The following is a 14,838-nucleotide window of genomic DNA, read 5'->3' as shown; positions in this document are numbered from 1 at the left end:
CAGTGACTCTTCAGCCCAAGTTTGGTGGAGGTAAGTCCTTGCCTCACCTCGCTGGGCTGCATTGCTGGGAACCGCGACTTTGCAAGCTACTCCGGCCCCTGTGCACTTCCGGCGGAAATCCTTCGTGCACAGCCAAACCTGGGTCCACGGCACTCTAACCTGCATTGCACGACTTTCTAAGTTGGTCTCCGGCGACGTGGGACTCCTTTGTGCAACTTCGGCGAGCACCGTTTCACGCATCCTTGTAGTGCCTGTTTCTGGCACTTCTCCGGATGCTACCTGCTTCAGTGAGGGCTCTTTGTCTTGCTCGACGTCCCCTCTCTCTGCAGGTCCAATTTGCGACCTCCTGGTCCCTCCTGGGCCCCAGCAGCGTCCAAAAACGCCAAATGCACGATTTGCGTGTAGCAAGGCTTGTTGGCGTCAATCCGGCAGGAAAACACTTCTGCACGACTCTCCAAGGCGTGGGGGATCCATCCTCCAAAGGGGAAGTCTCTAGCCCTTGTCGTTCCTGCAGTATTCACAGTTCTTCAGCCTAGTAAGAGCTTCTTTGCACCAACCGCTGGCATTTCTTGGGCATCTGCCCATCTCCGAGCTGCTTGTGACTTTTGGACTTGGTCCCCTTGTTCCACAGGTACCCTCAGTCAGGAATCCATCGTTGTTGCATTGCTGATTTGTGTTTTCCTTGCATTTTCCCTCTAACACGACTATTTTGTCCTTAGGGGAACTTTAGTGCACTTTGCACTCACTTTTCAGGGTCTTGGGGAGGGTTATTTTTCTAACTCTCACTATTTTCTAATAGTCCCAGCGACCCTCTACAAGGTCACATAGGTTTGGGGTCCATTCGTGGTTCGCATTCCACTTTTGGAGTATATGGTTTGTGTTGCCCCTATCCCTATGTTTCCCCATTGCATCCTATTGTAACTATACATTGTTTGCACTGTTTTCTAAGACTATACTGCATATTTTTGCTATTGTGTATATATATCTTGTGTATATTTCCTATCCTCTCACTGAGGGTACACTCTAAGATACTTTGGCATATTGTCATAAAAATAAAGTACCTTTATTTTTAGTATAACTGTGTATTGTGTTTTCTTATGATATTGTGCATATGACACTAAGTGGTACTGTAGTAGCTTCACACGTCTCCTAGTTCAGCCTGAGCTGCTTTGCTAAGCTACCATTATCTATCAGCCTAAGCTGCTAGACACCCTATACACTAATAAGGGATAACTGGGCCTGGTGCAAGGTGCAAGTACCCCTTGGTACTCACTACAAGCCAGTCCAGCCTCCTACATCCACACAGACATCACCCGGAGAGAAGGAGAGCCGGAGGAGGACGCGCCTGCCCCCTACAGGTAAGAAGGAGGAATGACACCTGGGAGAGCGGTGATGAAAGGCGGAGCATCGGTTTCAAACCTTCAGTGCTCAGGGCCTGTGGGGGACTTTCGGGAGGAGGTGGAAGCCACGTGAAAGCAAACAGTGGAAAAAGCAATGGTTCTTGCTTGTTTTAAATAAGCATTGACAAAGCCAAGAGCTTGGACTTGCAGTTGAAAACGTGTGTCGGATAGGGTGACCACCTGGCGTTGATGCAAATGCTGGACAGGACTGTAAAAAATTCAGGACAAAGGGTCAAAATTCAGGACAAAGGATCAAAATTCAGGACACAAATTCAAGAACAAACATCAGTTTTACAGACACGCAAGGGAGGCCATACCTCACTATGTTGTCAGTGAATTTATTTACTTTTTAACATAGCACTATTTATTCACTGTGCTCTTTTTGTGATTGCCTCCTGGTGTGCTACATTCAGGTGCCACATTATGTCCTTGTTCACTAGTAAATTAATGCCCTTCAGTACTGTGGCAAGGCCATCACCCCCACCCAAATCTACCCAATCTTTCTTGAGGAGAAAGTAACGGCACATTTTTGATAATGTTTCTGAACATTTTAAAGCGCCTGGCAAACAGTTTGGGAAACATTAAGGTAATTAACCTTATGTAATTTTAAACTCATTGAACAAAAACATCTGGCTTACCCCAACAACCCATGGACTTTCAATCTAAAAAAAATATAAAGAGGCAGATGGTGTGGCTGACAGTCTCTCCCCTAATGTCAGGATGTGAGGAAGCCACAACTTGTCCGTAGTCTCACAGCACTAGAGTGTATGCCTGGGACTCTACATTTATCTCACAAGTCTACTCTGTACTCTGACACTGCACTACTCTGCATTACTGCACTCTCTGCCACTCTATTGTATGCCACTCCACTCCACTGCACTCTATGCTACACTACCCCATGCTACTCTATGCCACTGCACTCTGCACCAATGCACTCTAAACAACTGCACTGTACGCCACTGGCCTCTACTCTGCACCACCGTACTCTACGCCACTGCTCTCTGTGCCACTCTACTCCACATCACTGCACTGACACTCTACTCTGCAACATTGCACTCTCCGCCACTGTACTGCACACCAATCTACTCTATACTACTGCACTCAATGCCACTGCACTCTATGCTACTCTTCTCTGCTTCCTCCACTCTACGCGACTGCACTCTACAGCACTATACTCTGCACCACTCTACACTACGCCACTGCACTCTCTGCCACATGAGTCTACTCTGCACTCTATGCCACTGCGCCACTCCACACTACTGCCTGCCACTCTATTGTATGCCACTCCACTCCACTGCACTCTATGCTACACTACCCCAAGCTACTCTATGCCACTGCACTCTGCACAAATACACTCTAAACAACTGCACTGTACGCCACTGTCCTCTACTCTGCACCACTGTACTCTACGCCACTGCTCTCTGTGCCACTCTGCTGCACTCTACATCACTGCACTGACACTCTACTCTGCTACATTGCACTCTCCGCCACTGTACTGTACACCAATCTACTCTGTACTACTGCACTCAATGCCACTGCACTCTATGCCACTGCACTCTATGCCACTCTACTCTGCATCACTGCACTGATTCTACTCTGCAACGTTGCACTCTCCGCCACTGTACTGCACACCAATCTACTCTGTAATACTGCACTCAATGCCACTGCACTCTATGCTATTCTTCTCCGCTTCACTCCACTCTACGCGACTGCACTCTACAGCACTATACTCTACTCTGCACCACTCTACACTAGACATCGCCACTGCACTCTCTGCCACATGAGTCTACTCTGCACTCTATGCCACTTCACCACTCTACACTACTGCACTCTCTGCCACTCTATTGTATGCCACTCTACTCCACTGCACTCTATGCCAGAGGTTCCCAACCTTTTGACTTCTGTGGAACCCCACTTTATCATTATTGGAGCCCGGGGACCCCCAATAAATCTTTATTGGAATTCAAGGACCCCCCAAATGAGTCATTATTTAAAGCTGGGGACCTAATCTGTTAATATTATTTAATTGTCTGAGCTGTTGCAGACCCCCTGAGGAGGCTTCGCGGACCCCCAGGGGTCCCCGGACCACAGGTTGGGAACCACTGCTCTATGCCATTCTACTCTGTCCAATGCCACTCCATGCCACTGCACTCTAAACCACTGCACTCTACCTTGCACCACTGGGCTCTACGCCACTGCTCCTATGCAGCTTTACTCCACTCCACTCCACGTCACTATGCCATTAACGTTTAGCCATGAACAGCAGCCACTCTGGTGTATAACATAGCTAAAACACATTGGCAAAGCCAATAACTCTTGCGCAGACGAGACCTATTGGCTTTGCCAGTGTTTGTTAGTACTATGAGGTACCGAGGCCCCTGGAAGAACTGTGAATGTGTAAGTCCTTATTTTAAACATGCATTCAACTCTTCGTCAGGGATAGTAAGCGCTATATAAATACAATTACATCATAATACAGGCTGCTACAAAATGTGCAAATACATTTTGGTAAAATATTTAAAAGTGCTTCTCAAATACAGATTTGAATAATATACAGTTTATACCTAGTACTAACTTTTTTTTATAACACTCCATTAAAACCACACACTCCACAGCTGACCTTGGAACCTTGTGTGTAAGGGGCATGCAATGCGTGATTCTGTGGGCATTCCACAGCAACACCCATTGCACTTTGATGCTGCTTCTGATTTACGAGATTTCGTAAACCTGAGGCATCACCAAAATCTAACGCCACTCCAGGGGTGGAGCAATGAGAAGAAATGTTATAATGTATCCTCGTTTTTTGCTCTTTCTATGTGTGCTGCATTGTGCAGACCACTGCCTGCTCTTAAAAAATAATTTCCTCACCGTTCTCAAAGGAGAAGGCACCACTTAGGGACCCCTTCCCATTTTTGAATGGGTTACCACCAAATATTTACTGGTGGTAAAATGCGAATGTTTTGTGACCACATCCTGGTTGCAAAACATTCGTACATACCTTTCCCATTCTGTATTAGGAAGAGAAGACCTCAACACGCCCCCTCCAAATACCAAATGGCAAATTCAAACCCGTGGTTCGTATTTTTCTAGTTGCAAATGGGTTGATTCTGCAAATCGGCCTGTTTGCGACTAGAAAAGTGCTTAGTACATGTGGCCCTGGGTCTCTAGTTGGCAGAAGTTTGTACTCTCGCCAAGTAGGGACCACAATCCTCGGTAAGTTTACCTGTGCCCAACTTCTAGTAGCTAGGCACAGAGCAGTCAGGCTAAATTAAAGAGGCAATGTGTAAAGTATTTGTGCACACACACACACAGTAACAGAGTGAAAACATCACAAAAGTACTCCACGCCCATTTAGAAAAAATTACCAAATAATGTAATTTTAAATTGTGAGTCAAGAGCCACCAAACTTAATTTTCAGTGTTTTACTCCTTCTTTCCTGGTCAGTGGGGTGGGTTGTGGTACTTACCTTTGGGCTTTACTAGTACTCCCAGCTCCCTCCTACACACTACACTTACAGAGGTGGTAACATTTGCATTCCACTTTGTTAGTATATGGTTTGTGCTCCCACTAGGCCTATTTCTTACTATTGTAATTTTCTCTATTTGCACTGTTTTCTAAGAGTTGTATGCCTATTTCTGCATACTAGCTTCTATAATTTGTGCATTACTTACCTCTTAAGGGAGTATAGTCTCTATGGTATTTTTGGCATTTGTGTCACCAAAATAAAGTACCTTTATTTTTGTAACAATTAGGGTTTTCTTTCATGTGTGTGAGTACTATGTGACTACAGTGGTATTGTATGAGCTTTGCATGTCTCCTAGTTAAGCCTTGGCTGCTCACCCATAGCTGCCTCTAGAGAGCCTGGCTTCTGAATACTGCCTACACTACACTAATAAGGGATAACTGGACCTGGTATAAGGTGTTAGTACCATAGGTACCCACCACACACCAGGCCAGCCTTCTACAGATCCCCACTAACCTAGTGTGGGGACCCAGACATGATCTAGACAAAAAGAGCACATTGTGGGGAATGTTTTGAAGGGGGTCCCATTGTCCTAGTACCACCACTGGCTGAATTATGAGCAAAAATGTTCTGTAAAATGAATGCCCTGCAAAGCATTATGGGGTGAGTTTCCAAGTCCTGCAAATACTGTAGTATGCTGACTGTAATGCTCAGAACAGCCCCTACAAGACACCTCAATAAAAATAACATTTGTAAGAAACATGGTCATGTAACCAAATAGTTAGCCCCTACAGAGCATAACTACATGAAAACAGAATGGCAGAAGGTAATAAAGTGCAACGCTACATTTAGCTCCAAGAGAGCATAGTTCATTACACAAATTGTCAGGACTATCCGGTCTAGTGCATTAATAATATAAAGAAGGCCCTTAAAACAAAATCCACTTTCAGTTGTAAAAGAAACATTACCACCATTAGAGAACTTAAAAAGACAGTGAATGGTGGGAGGTGTTATTATTTTAGAGTCCCCACTAACCTAGTGTGGGGACCCAGAGATTACCTAGACAAAAAGAATGTGTTGTGCTGAACATTTTGGCGGTAGACCCATTGTCCTAGGATTACCACACGTGGACCTATGGGAAAAATGTTTTGAAAAAGAATGCTTGCAAAGCATTATGGTGCGAGTTTCCCGAGTGCAGTGAATATTGAAGTACCGGCTCTCCCTCTGTGCCGGGACCGCCACTTTGATGATTTCTGTGCTTTTATTTAGGTAAAGTATTTACCAATTACAAGGGCTTTTTGAAAGCCATGGAGCAGGAAGGGGAGAGGCAAAAGCAAAATTAAAATGACTCTGATTAGGTAACAGTGTGAACAATGTGACAAGCTCTCCAGTACCTCCAATCATGTTCGCCCCCTTTGCACTCAGAGCACCATGGCTGCCATGGTGTGCGATGAGGCGAGACAAAAGAAAAAAAAAGTAGTTTGTCCTCCCACAAGTATATTCACAATCGTGCAATAATCCGTGTAATAGGGTCAGTCTGCAAGCTGTGACAAAAGATCCTCAAGGCGGGACAAATGTAAAGCATTTATGAATGACATTGAGGGATTGTTAATAGGGAAGCCCAGGAACGAATGAAAGTGATAGGCATGAGATGGGCATGTTTAAAGCCCACAGAATAGATTACAACATATCGAAAAGCAGTGCTTGCGCACTGCTATGCTCAACCTAAAAAGGAGGTTTGGGCCTGGCAAGTGGGTACTTTGCCAAGTCAAAATAGCAGGGTAAATTGCACATGTTTAAAAGGCTACGGTAGTGGTTGCCACACTCTATGCTGCAGGCGCACTACTAGCATTTGACTTATAGGCCCTGGTCACACATAGTGCACTTTACTAGAGACTTACTAGTAAATCAAATATGCCAATCATGGAGAAGCCAATGTTGCCATGTTTTAAACTCAGAGCACATGCACTTTAGCAGTAGATAGCATGGTAAAGTGCTACAAAGTCCTAAAGCAAGCAAAAATAAAGTTCAGCACACAGTCAAAACAAGAGGTCAGAAAGCAAACGTCAGGGCAACCATGCCAAGAGATGGCAGGTCTAACATATACACTCTTTCAGTCTCACTGATTCCCACTCAGTTTCTCTCTCGTTAACACTCTCAAACATGCTCACGCACATTTCCAACTCCATTTCATTCATTCTCAATCACTGACAGACTTACAAACACCTGCTCACACATACACAGAGAAACCACATTTTGTTACTTACTTTGCTTCTTTTCCTTCAACCCTTGTAGCAGAAGAGCAAGACTGAGGCACTGGACATTGGAAACAGCAAGCCATCATCCCAAGTAAGACCCAGTCAAATCCGTAGGGCCTGGTTTTACAAGAGGAAGCCCCGTCTATATCCTTCTCCAATATTCCCGCTAAGATTCAAAGCACAGCCTTATAAGAAGTTGGGACAGTGCTAAGATCCTGCAGATCTGTGTGGCTCCTCATCGGCATCAGGGATGCACTGTGTGCCCCCCCGACAGCCCCATTTTTGCAGATATTCTGTGCTGCCTCAAGCACAAACAGTATGTCTGTTAAATACAATGGATTGTGCCTGTATAAGGGGATCAAAGCTGAACCTTGCCCCTCATGTGCACAACCCTGGCATCCACCTACACAGTGCCTTTTTTAAAAAAAACCTCAGTAGCCAGATCATCGCTCAGTCTCCTCAGCCTCTCCATGACCAGGAGACCGGAGACGAGGCCAAGAGGGCTGACCCGTGCACGGGCAGTGTTCATGTGTATTGTCTAGGCTGGACTATTGTGATGTCTTTCAAGGGCATTCAACAGCATTCTCTAAATAAACTCCAGCGTTTGCAGAAGACAGCAGCCCGCCTCCTAACAAAATATGCAAATATTAGTCAGTCTCTCAGTCCTTAGTGGAGCTTCACTGGCTCCCAGTAAAGTAATGAGTGACCTTTAAGTCCATCTGTACAGCACATAAATCACTTCATAGGATAGGCCCTGAATATCTGAGGGAAAAGTTCACCTGGGATACGCCAAGGAGAACTCTGAGTTCAGTTGCATTGAAAATAGTCTCTTTATCAAGATGTGATAAAGCACCCTGGGATGGTAGGAGCTTTGTTTATTCCACTGGTAATTTGTGGAATGAATTCCCTTGGGAGCTCAAGAACAAACAGAGTTTCACTCAGTTCAGAAAATTGCTCAAGTCCTGACTTTTTTTGTTTCCTGTTTATGTTTTTGGGTGCTTTATATCTGATACGTGTCAGTGACAAGAGGCCTTCGGGCATTTGTGCGCATATTATATATTATCAAAATAAAAAGTTGATAATATAAAAAGTTGTGTTCTTATGAATACTGTTCAGTTAAATAATTTGCAGTTGTGGGAAGGGCCCTCACGGGAGGAAGGGCTGTGCCTAAAGCCCTTGATAAGGAGCCAACACTGCAGGAGCCATTCAAAACCACTAGCTCCTTCCAGGCTTAAATGTGGTGCCTCTAGGTGCTCACTTCAGAACACTGCCGGACCTGAGGATGAATGGAAGAGGTCTGTGTTTGCTGTCCATGATCTGAGATGAGCCCTGAAGGGCTGGACCTGCTCCCATTTGTACCCAGACATGGACTCCAAGGGTCACAAGGCTGGTGTCTTGTTCAATCTACAAGGATACAACAAGCTACAAGAGGGCTTTCCTGCAAGTGTACAGCAACCAGTGTCAACTAGACCTGAATGGGTCCGGCACTTGACCTCTGCCTGACACCCTGTGAGTCTTTAAGTGCCTCCTGTATGGTCCTGGTGGGGCTTTAAAAGTGCGCCCCTGCGGTGGATTAGGATCTAAAGGACTACTGTTAGAAGGTAAAGTCTTTTTACCATGAGTAACTTGATTAGCATATCTGACTCATGCTCCATTGCAGTCAATGTCAAATTGCACCTAGGTGCTAGTCTGCTGCGACCATTTACTATAATCGCTACTATTTGCTTCTTGGCATTATTTCTACTGAAAGATGTAAATATTCTTATCTCCATTTACTCTTCTTGGATTTTGTCATTTTTGGGTCAAGTTGTTTATTAAATTTTACTCTATTTTTCAAATTTGGTTCGGTATTCCTACTGTTTTGCATTTCTACTTTATTACCGTTTTGGTGCAGTATAAATACGTTACGCATTGCCTCTTAGTTAATTGGGTCTGCTCTGCACCATAACTATCAGGGGGTTGAACTTGGGTTTATTTACTGACTTTAGTGGTTCACTCTGACAGGATTTTGAATATTACTTGATGGGGATACTTACTCCTCTCCCCTCTCTGCTAATATCTCAATTTCTTGCACGAAAAATTAGTTTTCCTTTCATTTCCATTCCAGAATTTAGTATTGTGAACTAATCATTGACCTTAAGAGAGCTGTTTTTGTTTTTCTGGTGTCACCATAGCGTTCTTTGCACTTTAGATGTTCCTGTGAACACCTTTATATAAGCATGGCTTTGTCATTGGTAGACAAACATTTATGCCATCCATTTTCTTCTTGAGCCACTAAGGACAAACTTGTGACACTGATGTGGTAACCTTGAGTAGCACGAAAGGAGATTTCCCACTTATATCATGAGGTGTTATCTGATAATCCCAAAGCCTGTTTCTGATAGTTTTCATTAAACCTTGGCATTTGCGTAGGCATAATTTCATCTTCATTTATCAGTTAAACTGTTCCACTTGCCCATTACGTTGGGTATTGTACAACGCTGTGGTGATATGCTATTTTTTTCAAGAACTCTCATAATCTCCGACATCAATTGCTTCACTTTATTTTTAAACAATACACATTTATCAGCACTCCGAACCAAACCATTTTAGATCAAAGCCTTTGTTCTGACTTCTTGGGGGCATTCTGGAAGCTTCCCTGGGAAAGCATTTCACCAATTGCATACCACTGACTTTGTGGTTTGTAACTCCCAGTTGCTTGCTTTCTATTTGCTGACTTTAATTGTTTTAGGCCGTCCAGGTTGAGTTTGTCCGTCCTGTGAGCATTCCTTGTTTACTGTATCATTCTGAGTACTGGCTTTCTGTAAGCAGGCATTTAAATCATGTTCTTATTTTATCACATTTGCTATGCATTTAAATGTCAGACTCTGTCTTCCGAGGGAGCTTGGTGTTTATTTTTCTTTCTCTGACTTCAAAGTGAGAGGATTTATGTGGCAATCTTGCCCCATGTGTGAGGCGATTGTATAGGAAGGTAATCCTTCTAGCACACAGCATAAATGAACTGTGCTTGTTTCAGAATATATCACCATTATTAAAGCACAAATGAAGCACATTTTCCTTGTAATTCTGAAGTGTGGTGAAAACAAATATTTGAATACGATCGAAATATAACAATACACTAGGTGATGACATTTCCACACATTATCATTTGTGTGCAGTAAAATTGTATGTTGGTGCAAATTCCATGGTCACTTCAATTGAAATTGTGTTATCTGTAATGACAGTGCGCTATCACATCATGCATACTCCACACTACATCACTCCACTTTACGTCACTCCACTTTATACCACTCCACTCTACAATACTCTATGCCCTTCCACTCTATGCCACTCCACTCTACGACACTCCAATGTACGACATGCAACTCCACTCTACACCCCCTCCACTCTACACCCCTCCACTCTAATCCACTCTTTGACATGCCACTCCACTCTACTCCACTCACTCCATGACACAACACACCACTATACTCCACTCCTGTCCATTCTATTCCTCTCTATTCCACACCACTTACCCCACTCCACTGCTGTCTACTCCAATACACTCCACTCTACTTCACTACTATCTGTCACACTCTTCTCCAATCTACCCTACTCCACCAATCTACTCCACCTTAATCTACCCCACTCCACTCCAGCCTACCACAATCAACTCCAGTTTAACCCACTCAATCTTCCTCAGTCTTCCCCACTCCACTCCAATCTACCCAACTCTCCTCCTATCCAATCAAACCTAATCTACCTCACCCATCCCACTCTAATCTACCCCACCTAATTCCACCCCAACCCAGTCAGCCCCATTCCAATCTACCTCACACCACTCTATCTCACTCGAATTACCTCACCGACTCCAATCTACCCCACTTAAATCAAATCTACCCCAAACAACCACGCTTTACTCTACCCCAATCTACCACACTCTCCTCAACACCAATCTACCCCACTCCACTCCACTGTAATCTACCATAATTCACTCCAATATGATTCTTTCTACCCCATTTCACTCCAATACAATCTACTCCACTCCAATTTACTCCACTCTAATTTATCCCAAATAACTCCTTTCCAATCTACCTCACTCTGCTCAATCTAACCCAATCACCCCACACACGCAACCCCATTCTACACCACTCTACTCCAATCTACCCCACTCCACTCTGCCCCAATCGACTCCAGTCCAACTTACCTCACTGCATTCCAATTTACACCCCTACAATCTCCACTCCACTTCAGTCTATCCTATTCCATTCCAATTTACACTTCAGTTTACCCCACTCCAATTTTCACTCCACTGTAATCCAATCTACACTACTCCACTCAACTCCAATCTACCTCACTCCAATCTACCACAATCTCTACCACTCGAATCTACCACAATCTACCCGTCTCCAATCTACAGCAAACTATCCCACTCCACTCTTCTCAATACCTACCACACCCTACTCCAATCTACCCCATCCTCCCTTCAATCCAATTTACCCTACTCTTCAAACCAATCTACTCCAGTCAACTCAATCTACACCACTTCACTCCAATCTACTCCACTCCACCCAAAATCTGCCACACCCCACTCCACCCCAATTTACCTCACAACTTCAGTCTAATTTACCCCTCCAATCTACCACACTCCACTCAAATCTATGTGACTTCACTACAACCAAATCCATTCCATCCTACTCCACCGTACCGCTCTCCATTCTACCCCACTGCACTCCATCCCAATCTTCCTCGTTCCACTCTACCTCACTCCAATATGAGTCAATCTACTTTACCCTACTCCACTCTGATGAACCCCACTCCATTCACTCCAATCAACACCACCCCATCCCATTCTACCCCCACTTTTCTCCACTCTACTGCACTCAAATCTACCCCAATTGACCCTACTCCAGTCTTCCCCACTCCACACTACCTCACTCAAACCTATCCCTCTTTAATCTACCCTAGACTGCCACACTCCATTACAGTCAGCCCCACTTCATTCAAATCTATCCTTCTCTAACCCACCCAATCTACCCGCTCCACTTTAATGTACCCAGTTCCACATCACCCAACCCCACTCCACTCCATTCTAATTTAACCCAATCCACACCACTCCACTCTCTCCCAATCTAGCCCATCCACTACATTTTCCACTCTACTCTATCCAACTCCACTCCAATCTATTGAACTCCACTCTACCCCACTAACCCCAATCTACCCCCTCCAATTTGCCAGTCTCTCCACTCCAATCTACCCCAACCTACCCCACTCCACTCCACCCGTATCCATCCACTCCACCCTAATCTGCCCTATTTCAGTCAACCCAAACTACCCCACCCCACCCTACCACATTCCACTCCATTCAACCTCGATCTACCCCACTTTACTCCAAGCTACCACACTGCACTCAAATCTACCCCACTCCAGTCCAATCTAACCCACCCCAATCCGACCCACTCCAACCTACCCCACCCCAATCTGCCCTACTCCAATATACCCCACTCCATCCAACCCCAATCTATTCCACTACAATCTACGGCACTAAAATCTACTCACTTCCCCAATGTACCCCGTTCCACTCCATTCTAACCCACCACTTCCCAATCTACCCCACTCCACTTTACCCTACTACAATCTACTCAACCTTGCTCCAATCTACTACACTCCACTTCAACCATCCCAATCTACCCCATTCCGTTCAAATCTAGCCTACTCTAATAAACCCAACATACCCCACTCCACTTCATCCTTATCCACCTCATTCCAATCCACTCCAATCTACACCACTCCACTGAAATCTACCACACTTCACTCCAATCTACCCCAACCCATCTGATTCTACTCTTCCCCATCTACCCACTTTACTCAATCTACTCCAATATACCCTACTCAACACTACCTTAATCTACCCCTCTCCTATCTACTCCACCTCATTCTAACCCAATCTACACCTCCCCACTCCAATCTACCCCACCCAACTCCAATCTACCCCACCCTACTCCAATCTACTCCACTTCACTCCAGTCTATCCAATTCCACCCTGTCTAATACAATCCACCCTAATCTACTCCAATTCAATCTACCCCCTCTCCAATCTATCCCAGTAACCTACGCCACTCCAATCTACCCATCTATAGATACTCCCAACCATCTCACTCTTCTCCAATCTACCTTGTTCAACTCTAATCTACCAAACTTTAATCCGATCCAATCCACCCCACTGCAATCTACCCCACTCAACTCCACTACACTCTATCCCACTCCAGTCTACCTCACTCTACCTCAATCTACCCTACTACAATATAACCATTCTACCCTATTCCACTCTACCCACATCTACCCCACTCCACTCTACCCCATTCCACTCTACCCCAATCTACTCTACTCCAGTCTACCCCAATCTGCCCCACTGTACATCACTAACTTTTAGCCACGCCGAATAGCCACCTCACTGGTGTGCATCATGGCTACAACTCACTGCCAAAGCCAATAGCTCTCACATAGGTGTGGCCTATTTGCTTTGCCAATGCAAGTACAAATGTATCTGATCACCTAAAGATGATCTTCTTCATTCTACATGAAAAACAATATGTTGCCTTGGAAAACATGTATGCAAAAGTGTAACTGCATCAAGAGATGATAAATTAGTGTCTGGAAAATGGACATATATGGAATGTAAAATAAATGGAGTAATAAATGCTGTAATGAATTACAATCCATGGAGATTAGCTCATTCATGTTGTACAGAGAATGGGGTTTGATTACAATATTATTGGTTGGTGCCCTAGGATCAACACAGAAGGGGAGTTTACCATCTTTTTACTTTGTTTCAATGATTGTGTATGGCCATTCTGCAGCCTACACCTCTTAATTAATGTTTTATTGAGCTTATCTTCTAAAATATCTTGTAATTCTTTCCTTCCCCAGTTGGAAACACCTCTAAGCTCATGTTTTACTGGGATTACTTTTTTGTTGAAGCCCACACAATCTAATTAGTCTATACTTTAGGAAAGGTTTTAACAATGTGTTGACACAAATCTTCCCTGGATATAGGAAGAACTTGCTCTTTTACACTTGGATTTAAAATGATTCTATTCTTCACAGATCCTTCCACCAAAGCACATTGCCATTCGTAGCCACAAACCCCTTCAACCAAGCAGAAATACATTGAAAGCAAAATATACATTATGTTCTATTCCATTGCAATCAAGTGAAAGTTTTCAAATGTATGTTGCTTGCAACCATGGCCGGACTGGCCCGTCTGGCAAGTGGGTAATCCCCTGAGAGACCGGAGACCCAGGAGGCTTGTTTTGTCACATTAAGGACAGGTACAGCCTCCAGGAGTGGAGCTGCAAGTTACATGACCCTGGCAGCAACTTGAAAGAGTTGCTTGTTTTCTTTTGATTTTTTTTTTTTTCAGAGCTGGTTTTAGCATTCATTAGCACATCTGCACAGGTGCACTAATAACAGCATTAAGTTCCCAAACCAGCCCTGCTTGTAACTATTTGACCAAATCACCAAGCACCTGGTCAAAAATAAACTTTGGAAATAATGGTGTAAGGAGAACTACACACAAGCTAAATCTCCAAATAACCATAACCTCCATTTAGGGTTCAGTTTGAACACCGGGCCTGAATCCTGCCTGTGTATCAGCCAGAAAGTTGGTTTTAACCATAATCTCCACGTCTACTGTGTGTATGATGCACATCAGTGAACCAAAATCATCATCATCCCA

General features: G+C 44.3%; 1 long non-coding RNA gene across 1 annotated transcript in view; it reads left to right on the top strand.

The window, feature by feature from the left end:
- Positions 1-1,264: 1,264 nt before the first annotated feature.
- The window catches only part of LOC138283047 (uncharacterized), a 36,726-nt gene continuing 23,152 nt past the window's right edge, over positions 1,265-14,838 (top strand). Inside the window, exon 1 of the long non-coding RNA XR_011201038.1 lies at positions 1,265-1,358. This is a non-coding gene — a long non-coding RNA (uncharacterized lncRNA). The remainder of the gene's footprint in view (positions 1,359-14,838) is intronic.

Source organism: Pleurodeles waltl, chromosome 2_2 (assembly GCF_031143425.1).
Source record: "Pleurodeles waltl isolate 20211129_DDA chromosome 2_2, aPleWal1.hap1.20221129, whole genome shotgun sequence".
Taxonomy (NCBI): domain Eukaryota; kingdom Metazoa; phylum Chordata; class Amphibia; order Caudata; family Salamandridae; genus Pleurodeles; species Pleurodeles waltl.
This window is presented reverse-complemented; position numbering and strand designations above follow the sequence as displayed.